Source organism: Arachis hypogaea, chromosome 4 (genome assembly GCF_003086295.3).
Source record: "Arachis hypogaea cultivar Tifrunner chromosome 4, arahy.Tifrunner.gnm2.J5K5, whole genome shotgun sequence".
NCBI lineage: Eukaryota > Viridiplantae > Streptophyta > Magnoliopsida > Fabales > Fabaceae > Arachis > Arachis hypogaea.
Window position 1 is genome coordinate 34,842,605 of NC_092039.1, and position 10,272 is coordinate 34,852,876.

General features: G+C 34.2%; 1 non-coding gene across 1 annotated transcript; it reads left to right on the forward strand.

The window, feature by feature from the left end:
* LOC112798796 (small nucleolar RNA R71) lies at positions 1 to 108 on the forward strand. Its single transcript, XR_003200393.1, has one exon. It is a non-coding gene; the product is annotated as a small nucleolar RNA R71 (small nucleolar RNA).
* The last annotated feature ends 10,164 nt before the right edge of the window (positions 109 to 10,272 follow it).

Consider the following 10,272-nt stretch of genomic DNA (forward strand, 5'->3'; position numbering starts at 1 on the left):
AAGCATGTCAGAAGGACATTTTCTGATAAATTGTTTGTATCTTTCCCAAGCTTCATAGAGGGATTCACCTTCCTTCTGTCAGAAGGTTTGGACTTCCACTCTAAGCTTACTCAATTTTTGAGGTGGAAAGAATTTTGCCAAGAAGGCATTGACTAGCTTTTCCCAAGAGTTCAGGCTTTCTTTAGGTTGTGAGTCCAACCATATCCTAGCTCTGTCTCTTATAGCAAAAGGGAATAGCATAAGTTTGTAGACCTCAGGGTCAACCCCATTGGTCTTGACAGTGTCACAGATTTGCAAGAATTCAGCTAAAAACTGATGAGGATCTTCCAATGGAAGTCCATGGAACTTGCAATTCTGTTGCATTAGAGAAACTAATTGAGGCTTAAGCTCAAAGTTGTTTGCTCCAATGGCAGGGATAGAGATGCTTCTCCCATAGAAGTCGGGAGTAGGTGCAGTAAAGTCACCCAGTACCTTCCTTGCATTGTTGGCATTGTTGTTGTTTTCGGCTGCCATGTCTTCTTCTTGTTTGAAGATTTTTTTTCAGGTTCTCTACAGAGAGTAGTGCTTTAGCTTCTCTTAGCTTTCGCTTCAAGGTCCTTTTAGGTTCAGGGTCAGTCTCAACAAGAATGCTTTTGTCTTTGCTCCTGCTCATATGAAAGAGAAGAGAACAAGAAAATATGAAATCCTCTATGTCACAGTATAGAGATTCCTTGAGATGTCAGAGGAAAAGAAGAATAGAAGGAGGAGGTAGAAGAAGAATTCGAACTTATCAAGAGAGATAGAGTTCGAATTGTTGATAGTGGAGGAGTGTTAGTCTTTAAATAGAAGGATGTGAGAAGAGGGGAAGAATTTTCGAAAATAAATTAAAAGATTTTGAAGAAATTTTGAAAAATTGAAGAATAATTTCGAAAATTAAAGTTGGGAAAGAAATAAAGTGATTTTTGAAAAAGATTTTGAAATTAGAAATAAAAAAGATTGAAAATTATTTGGAAAAATATGCGATTAAGAAGATATGATTGAAGAGTTATGGTTTTAAAAAGATATGATTGAAAAGATATGATTGAGAAACAATTTAAAAAGATTTGATTTTTAAAATTAATGACTTGGCTAACAAGAAATTTAAAGGATATGATTCAAACATTAAACCTTTCTTAACAGAAAAGGCAACATACTTGAAATGTTGAATCAAATCATTAATTGTAGGCAAGTATTTTTGAGAATATATGATTGAAAAGATATGGTTTGAAAAAGATTTGATTTTGAAAAATTTTGAAAATTTGAAAAAAATTTGAATTAAAAATAAAATCTTCCCTCTTGTATCATCCTGGCGTTAAACGCCCAGAATGGTATCCATTCTGGCGTTTAACGCCCAAAATGCTACCCTATTGGGCGTTAAACACCCAGCCAGGTACCCTAGCTGGCGTTTAAACGCCAGTTTTCCTTCTTCACTGGGCGTTTGTGTAATTCCTCTGCTGCATGTTCTGAATCTTCAATTCTCTATATTATTGACTTGAAAAGACACAAATTAAAAAAATTTATTGAATTTTTAATGATGAGGAATAATCAAAATGCCACTAAGATCAAATAAACAATGCATGCAAGACACCAAACTTAGAAGTTTGTATACTATTGACACTAACAAATTGAGAATGCATATGAGAAACAACAAAACACTCAAGACAAGAGAATTTAAAGATCAGAGCAAGGAAATCATCAAGAACAACTTGAAGATCAATGAAGAACATAATGCATGTAATTTTCGAAAATTAGAAGAATAAAGACATGCAATTGACACCAAACTTAAAATTAGACACTAGACTCAAACAAGAAACATAAAAATATTTTTGATTTTAAGATTTTATAAATTTTTTTGTGCTTTTTCGAAAATTGGGTGGAAAAGAAAAATAAGGGTTCAAAATTCTTAATGAGAATTCTAGGAATCATTGCAATGCTAGTCTAAGACTCCGGTTCAGGAATTAGACATGGCTTCACAGCCAGCCATACTTCAACAAATCATCATGAAACTCTAGAATCCATTCTTAAAAACTCTGAAGAACAAAATAGAAATATTTTTTTGTATTTTTGAAAAATTTTCGAAAAGTAAAAGTCTTAAACATAAAATAAAATTACCTAATCTAAGCAACAAGATGAACCGTCAGTTGTCCAAACTCAAACAATCCCCGGCAACGGCGCCAAAAACATGGTGCACGAAATTGTGATCATCAATGGTGCCATCAACATGGTATGCTCAATTGCAATCTCAACTCTTTATCACAACTTTCGCACAACTAACCAGCAAGTGCACTGGGTCGTCCAAGTAATAAACCTTACGCGAGTAAGGGTCGATCCCACAGAGATTGTTGGTATGAAGCAAGCTATGGTCATCTTGTAAATCTCAGTCAGGCGGATTCAAATGGTTATGGAGGATTAATGATTAAAAGATGAATAAAACATAAAATAAAGATAGAGATACTTATGTAATTCATTGGTGAGAATTTCAGATAAGCGTATGGAGATGCTTTGTCCCTTCCGTCTCTCTGCTTTCCTACTGTCTTCATTCAATCCTTCTTACTCCTTTCCATGGCAAGCTGTATGTTGGGCATCACCGTTGTCAATGGCTACAGTCCCATCCTCTCAGTGAAAATGTTCAACGCGCTCTGTCACAGCACGGCTATTCATCTGTCGGTTCTCGATCATGTCAGAATAGAATCCAGTGATTCTTTTGTGTCTGTCACTAACGCCCCACAATCACGAGTTTGAAGCTCGTCACAGTCATTCAATCCCTGAATCCTACTCAGAATATCACAGAAAAGGTTTAGACCTTCCGGATTCTCAAGAATGTTCGCCAATGGATTCTAGCTTATTCCACAAAGATTCTGATTAAGGAATCCAAGAGATATCCACTCAATCTAAGGTAGAACGGAGGTGGTTGTCAGGCACACGTTCATAGGTGAGAATGATGATGAGTGTCACGGATCATCACATTCATCAAGTTGAGGAACAAGTGATATCTTAGAACAAGAATAAGCTGAATTAAATAGAAGAACAATAGTAATTGCATTAATACTCGAGGTACAGCAGAGCTCCACACCTTAATCTATGGTGTGTAGAAACTCTACCGTTGAAAATACATAAGAACAAGGTCTAGGCATGGCCAAATGGCCAGCCTCCCAAAGAGGGTTCAATCATAAAAACATGATCAAAAGATTATCCGAAGATTGAAAGATTCCCAAATACAATAGCAAAAGGTCCTATTTATAGAGAACTAGTAGCCTAAGGTTTACAGAAATGAGTAAATGACGTAAAAATCCACTTCCGGGCCCACTTGGTGTGTGCTTGGACTGAGCATTGAAGCTTCCATGTGTAGAGACTTTTCTTGGAGTTAAACGCCAGCTTTTGTGCCAGTTTGGGCGTTTAACGCCGGGAATTCTGAAGCTGACTTGGAATGCCTGTTTGGGCCATCAAATCTCAAGCAAAGTATGGACTATTATATATTGCTGGAAAGCCCTAGATGTCTAGTTTCTAACGCAATTAAGAGCGCGCCAAATGGGCTTCTTTAGCTCTAGAAAATGCACTTTGAGTGCAGGGAGGTCAGAATCCAACAGCATCTGCAACCCTTTTCAGCCTCTGAATCAGATTTTTGCTCAGGTCTCTCAATTTCAGTCAGAAAATACCTGAAATCACAGAAAAATACACACTCATAATAAAGTCCAGAAAAGTGAATTTTAAATAAAAACTAATAAAAATATAATAAAAACTAACTAAAATATAATAAAAGCATACTAAAAATAATGCCAAAAAGCGTATAAATTATCCGCTCATCAACCATACTTTTAGCGGACAAATTGATTACCTAAGAAAAAGAGTGCTAGGGGATAAAGACAATAGAAAAAGAAAGTTGCGTGAAAAGTTTCTGTAAAGTAAGATTAGGATACCCTCACCATATGAGTGTGGGTTGTTCGTTGTTAATTATGTTCGGATTTTCTCTAAAATTTGGAAGTTTCTTTCATTAAACTGTGGATGTTTTTCTGTTACAATTCTAGATATTTCTTTGTGACACTTTCATATGTTTCTTTTGATATACTTCTGGATGTTTCTTTTGTAAAACATGATATTTCTACCGTGAGACTTTGGATTTTTCTTTTCTTACACATTTGGATGTTCCTTTAGATACCCTCTTGGATATTTATTTTATTAGACTTTGGATGTTTCTTTTGTTACACTTCTAGATGTTTCTATTGTGAGATTTTAGGTTTTTTTACACATCTGGATGTTCCTTTTTATACACTCTTGAATGTTTCTATTGTTACTCTTTTAGATGTTTCTTTTATTTGACTTTGGATGCTTCTTTGTAATACTTCTGGATGTATCTATTAATATACTACTGGATGTTTCTTTCATTACACTTTTGCATGTTTCTTTTGTGACATTTTTATAAACAAAAATAGATGACCATGATATCTTGTCTCAAGGGTCTTGTACTTCAATTTCTCGGGCTATTACAAATTACGAAATTTATATTTGTCTAAAGTTGGTTGATTTTTTGCTTCAAAATATTTATTACATTGTAAATTATAATGCTTGCTTTACAGGAGTAAAAAAAACCAAAATCTAGATAAGTTGTGTAACACCCTAATATTCAAATCCTTATGCTCGAGTCATAAGTCAATGATATTATGGTGGTATGACTCTTAGGTGAATTTTTAATACATAATTATAAGTATAATTGAAAGGAGTATTAATCGAGAAGCCTGAAATTGAGTAAAATAAAATTGCGAAGTCGTATCACTCACGCATCGATAGCTAAAAGATAAAGCGTGAGGTCGAAAGTGTTATAAGAAGAAAGTCATAAAGAGAGTAAGAAAAGGACAGTATAGATATATAGCATAAGTAAATTTCCACTAGTAGCGACCCACGAAGTTTAGGCTGGCTAAAGTACAGTATAATGGTACTTGACAACAGTACTTCCTAATCTCTCCCAAAGGAAACATAAAAGCCTCTATAGGCAAGTTTTAAAAGAGTTCAATACATACTATAAACTTTTCAAAATAGAGGTGGAGAAATTCTAAGCAAAATATAAAGTGGAGAATATAAAGATCTTTGCCATCTCTCAGATGAACCTCAGCTCACTTTTGAGCACTTGGACTTGTATCTGAAAACAAGAGATATATACGGAATGAGAACCCCCAACCCATGGGTTCCCAGTACAGTAAAAGTGCCAAATAATCCTAAACTTTCTTTCACCTAATATTCACCCTATGTTCTCACTAATCCATAAACAGGCAACTGTCATAAAGGAATGCTAAATCTAATTCATATTTTTCACGCTTCCCAACTTTCTCACTCTCCAATAAATCAGAATCAGAATCACAAACAAAACCATCACCAGCTAATCTGTCTCAGTAATTCTATATCAATACCTCATATCCTCACCTGGAGCAAGTGAAATCAATTCACTGCATCTACACAGGGAGCTCAAATTATCTTAATATCAACCTAGAGCAATGAAATCACCTCACTGCGTCTACCTAGGGAGCTCAATTACCTTATTCAATAATCATCATCATTATTCAATTACATCATCAACTCATCTCATCAAGAACAGCCCTCATCGTCAATCGACACCAGCATGAGGGACCTCTCAGTTGTACAAACACAAGCAATACAACAAGTAATACACAATAAGGTACAAGTAAAACAAGTAGCACATAATCAGGTAACATAGCATATATGATATAGCAATTCAAAACAAATAGGCAAACCTAAACAATTTAAACATATGCTAATGATGTATGCCTGCCCTATGGCTGATGAGTCTCATCTATCGGTTATAAAATCAACCCGACAAGTCCTGGTAGCTAACCATTGGACAGTCCCTCTGTCGTGCATCCCCAACTTAAGTAATTCTCAATCATAAACATAATCATAATCATGATCACACAACACCCACACTGGTGTTTATCCATGGGGGCGAGCTCATCCAGAACTTTCACAGTGTCCGGCCACACTTACGACATAGGGTCAATAGAATCTCGGATCTCATACTAGAGCACTCCTAAACAACCAAAATCACAAGATTTCCTCAAAACCCAAACCAAATTCGAATTTAAAGAGAAAAATGAAAACTGGGAAGAGAACAGTGAGATACTCACCACAAAACTTATATAGAATTGTAGAGGATGAGAAGAGCGACGCGTGGTCATAAACGTGTCGTCAATCAGAGTTCCGGAGAGAAAGTTATGGTGATTTGAAGTTTGGTGGAGTTAGGATTTTATCTCTTCTTCCTCCCTTCTCCATTTCAGCACCCCAAGCCCCTTTATTTAGGGCTAATGAGCTTAGATGCTCATAATTAATGTTTATATATGTTGGGTCTTGGGCGCACTTGGGCCTGGTTCACTTATTTTTGTCCGTTGGCCCAATTTTGGGCCAAAACCTTTGAGATTAGATTTTTAAATCGCATTTTAAATATTTCTACATTCCTTAATTATAAATCCTAATTTCTTAGTCTTATTCACTTATAATTAATTTTTCCAGCTGCAGTACCAGACAGATCTCAGTTGGTACTGCCGGTCAAAATTCCAGTGTATGTTTTTATGCAGAAAACTATGTTTTTCGACTCAGAAAAATTCACTTAGTCCAAATATCATATTTAAATTATCAAATTCCGATTGCTAGATTTTCTAACCATATTCGCTCTTATTTAATTTATTATTTAATTAATTATGGTTTGACCGGATTTTACAAGCTGCATCACATGGTGGAACATCCGATACTTGTTACTCTAAATTCATCATATCCAACTAAACCGTAAAACCACCAACATAAAACATATACAATCTTTACTCAGAATAGTCTAACTATTCTTGAACGAGTTTAACAAAGACATGAATCCGCTATATTGTTGTGATTCATTCCATCTAACAAGTGCATCAAAATCTTCGTTTGCAATAGCTTTTACATTATTGTCTTTTTGAAAGTCAACAATGTCCTGAAAAAATCACCGTACGAGAAAACAACCATATGAGTATCCACAACCTACCTCAACAAAGGTTCAAAAAATATCACGAAAGGATCGTTCAAATATAACTAAGGCAGACACAATTGGGGTGAATTTCTCTTTTTTTTTTTACGTAGAATTCTTGATTGATTTGTCCATATCAACTCCAAGCCTCTTAGTTTTTGGCCGACCCTTTATTGACACCCTTGAAGAGCCTTTAATGTCATATCTACCAACCACACACTCGCTCTGTATGGCCATACTATTCAGAATAGTAGTAACACTTGTGAACCACATATTGGCATGATAATCCGTGAGCTTGGTTCTTGCATTGTTAATAGCCGAGTGCAATATGGCTACTTCCTCATCATAAGTTATGAATTCTTGAGTCACGTTATAGAAGTATGAACACAATTTTCTAAATAAATTATGACTTTCATCAAAATGATTCGCATCATGACTATTTTTAATGTAACTGTGCTTGTGCAACACCTTTTTGCTCTAGTGGGAATATAACATCCAGAATTTTTGAAAAATTAAATAATTAGTTATTTAAAAAGAAATATTTTCAACCAAAATAATTAAATAAAATTTTATAATTATTGAAGTTTAATTTAATTATGACTTATTCTATTATTTTAAATTATCTATTAGAAACTATTTTAATAGTTACTGTTAAAACTGATTTTTATAAATATTATTATTATTATTATTATTATTATTATTATTATTATTATTATTTACAAGAAAAAGAAAGAAAACTGGAAAGAATGGCCGAAGCCATTAAATGAAACCAAAGAAAAAGGAGAGTTAAACCTGAACTGTTATATATATATAGGAACACATGCACTTTAATTACTATATGAATCCCATTTCCTTTTCTTTCCTCCACCAAAACCAGGAGACAAAAGAAAAAGAAAGACACATGCTTATATGTATATGTATAATCTAAGCATGACACCTAATCATTTCATTTAATAACTAATGACACCTAAACTTCTTCATATGTAACATTTTCTCCTAAAATCATGATTTAGCAATACCTATCATCCTTGCATGCTTTATTTTTCGGTAAGGCAGGAGAGAAAGAACCAAGAAAGAGAAAGGAGAAACCGTAAACTTTTTTAGAGCTTCCAAACTTGATTTTTTGTAATTCGTAACTCTAACAAAAAATTTAATTCGGTAAAAGTGTTTGTATTCTCCTCCTCTATATGTTGGCATTACTTTTGTCCTATAGAAGTTGATGGTGATGTAGCTCCCCTTCCCCTTGAATTCAGCCGATTGAAATTCTAAGAGGCACAGACGATTTCGGACGTTTTCCTCTTTAGCAACTCGGTCAGAAAGTTTCTCCAGAGTTTTCATTGATTCTGATTTTATATGAAAATAGAAGGTTTTATTTTAAAATTAATAGTTTTCAATTTAAGGATACCCAAAAGTATAGTAAATGATTGCAAATATATTAATAATTATAATGTTATTGAGTTTAGATTTTTTGATGTGAATGATTGGCTGTGTTTGTGACCGAATTTTTTGTTATAAGAGTGAATGAAAATTGATTTCTTAATTAGAAGTAGTAATTTTGAGAGTTTATAAATGATTTTACAGGGATTGAAATCATATATTGATCATTGAGAAACTTATGTTTGAAAAGTGACGATAGAAGGCTGGTAAACTGTCGAGAAGTTATGGAAGTAAGGAAGCCCGTAAGCGTGGTGAAGTTGAGTCCTAAGGGGAGATTCTGTTTGAGTTCTTGTAAAAATAAATAAAAATGTGGTTTTGGTTAATGATTAATGTGAAAAGAACATGGTCGGAAGATTTTGGAAAGTTTGAATGAATGTGCGAATTTTTCCTTTAGTTTTAATACCAAAAGATTTGAAAGGGAGCTGAATTTTATTGAAATAGAAAGAGGCGTAGCTTTGAAGAAAACAATTTGATTATTGAAAACTTATTTAATATTTTGAATGGTGTGATTATTGAAAATAATTTGTTACTTGGGAATGTTTTGAAAAGGGTTTGAAAGGTGGTTAGGTTGGGATCCTTGAAGGGTGACAAAGTCCGAATTTCTAAGAAAATGCTACAGAAGTCTTTACAAAACTCCGAGGCTTTTCCTAAAGCATTATTTAAAAGAAAACTGGATTTAGAGTTCAAAATAGTTGATTTTCAAATTATCAAAAAAAGTACTATGTTTTAAGTTTAATCTATTGAAAAAAGATTTTTGTTTTAAGTTATAATTTGAGTTCGATTTATTAAGAAAAAGAGTTTTTATTAAACGGTACGAAGTTTGATTGTTTAGAAACTAATCGATATGATATTATAATAGATGAGTGAATAGGTGGTGATGTAGAGGTATAATTGATTATTTGGTGATGCAGAGGTATGTGTAATTAAGCAGTAATGCGGAGGTACGTTTAATAATGTAGGTGATGCGGAGGTGTGGGTATGTATTTGGTGATGTGGAGCCATAATAAAAAGAAAGGAAATGAGAACTAATGAAGGAAATATATACTTAAACGGAAAAGAATGAGAAATATTGAATAAGATAGATACTTGAAAAGTGTATGCTAAATAGGTTTTGTGCCAAAGTGCTAATGCAAAAGTGCCCGCCTGACTGATAGCCTAAGATTGCTAATGCAGGAATGTCTGCCTAACTGATAGCAAATTGTATGTTTAATGGGCCTTTGTGCCAAAATGCTAATGCGAAAGTGCCCGCCTAATGGATAGCCTGAGATTGCTAATACGGGAATGTTCGCCTAACTAATAGCACTGTTTCTTACTGTGATGCACATTAAAATATTATTATGATGAGGCCTAACTGACACGGGTAACCGTGATGCCAAGGTGTCTAACTGACACAGTAAAGGAACCATATTCGGGGTTCACTCCGAGTAACGTCGGGTTGCGGGTAGACAACCGACGCATGAGCTCATGGCCTGCATAGGAAAGGCATGCATCATATTGTTTGCGCATTAACATTTGATTGTGTTTGTTTATCTTGTTTATTTGTAATTGTGTTGTTGTCTTGGTGACTTGCTTGTATGCTTGATTGGACATTTTGCTTGAGCTGTGGACTTAATAATGTGGTGGGAGCTGATGTTTGTGGTTTTAGTTTAAGTGTATTATTTGTGATGCTGGCTTATTTAGATATTGCGATAATTGAGGAATATTATTAAGAGATGAGGAATTGTTAATGTGACGGAGATTTTGTTTAAGCAATGTGATTTAAAGAAAGGGTTTTACACGGCTTTAAGTAAGACTTAAGAAGGATTTCAAGGGTT